Genomic DNA, 1,186 nt, shown 5'->3' on the forward strand with positions numbered 1-1,186 from the left:
GATGACTCCCGCGAGGAAATTGAAAGTTCCAGCAGCAGTTTTAGCAAGAAAAAAAAATAAAAAATTGATCTGTATAACATTTTAGCTCCAAAACACTTGTAATGATGAAAGAGAGGGAGCTTGTTTCTAAAGTGGGTTTCTCAGCCAAATGAGCTGTGCAGATTTCTCCTCTATGTCAGGAAAGTATGATGTAAGAGGGGACTTCACTGGAAAACAGGACATAAACAGAGGTATGGATTAACACAACTTTTATGCCTTTCAGTCACATCTCCAGCATCAGATTCACTGTGTTCACTCAGAAGAAATTACTGCACATTTTAACACTCTGGGCCCTGAGGCCATTTTTACAGTTATAGTGAATGGCTCGTCGGGATCTTATTTTAGCATAACTTGTAAAACATCAAACTGGTTGGGTCTAAACCGTCAAGATGGAACATCATATTTTCCGGGACAAACTGGGTTATTGGAATATTTGGGTTGCAGTGAGGTCACTTGCATGTTATAAATGGTTGTAGGGCCTTAAAAATAAATAAATAAATAAATAAATAAATCTTCCAGATATGTATTGATACACCGACATATAAGTAAAAACCCTTAAAACACTTCTCATATGTCTTGGGAGTCACACTGTGAAGAAATATCTTTTTATACAGTTGACAAATACATGCATTTTTTTTCCAAAAAAGTCAAGACGTTTTGCTCTCATGACATACTTATGCCAATAATACATAATAATGTCATATTTATTGATATTAACCCCACAGCAATGTTATACAGCAATATGTGTCTAAATATTGCATTATTTGGCCTTCAATAAAGTCTATAGGCATTTTTGTCCCCTCTGGCCTTCCATACAAGAGGGGTGCCTTATCTCCCATATATGGGCATGTACTTCCTGAAAAATACACAGGACAGACAGAGAGAGAGAATGAGGAGCGAGCCAGCGGCAGAAAATGAGCCAAAACGTGATGAATTATGGATATAAAGTGGATCAATCTTGGATATAACAGTATGGATTTAAAGCCCAAAGAGGCTGAAGTTCCAGGCTGGATAGAAAACCCCCTGTAGAGGCTAGAAAGACCCGGAAAAGACCGCCGTAAAGCCGAAAACGTCAGGATTCAAACGAAACCGAAAGTGAGTAAATCGCTTCTAAAGTTATTAAACTATGAATCAGAGGTACTTTTTT

The sequence above is a fragment of the Etheostoma spectabile genome, chromosome 18, assembly GCF_008692095.1.
Source record: "Etheostoma spectabile isolate EspeVRDwgs_2016 chromosome 18, UIUC_Espe_1.0, whole genome shotgun sequence".
Lineage (NCBI taxonomy): Eukaryota > Metazoa > Chordata > Actinopteri > Perciformes > Percidae > Etheostoma > Etheostoma spectabile.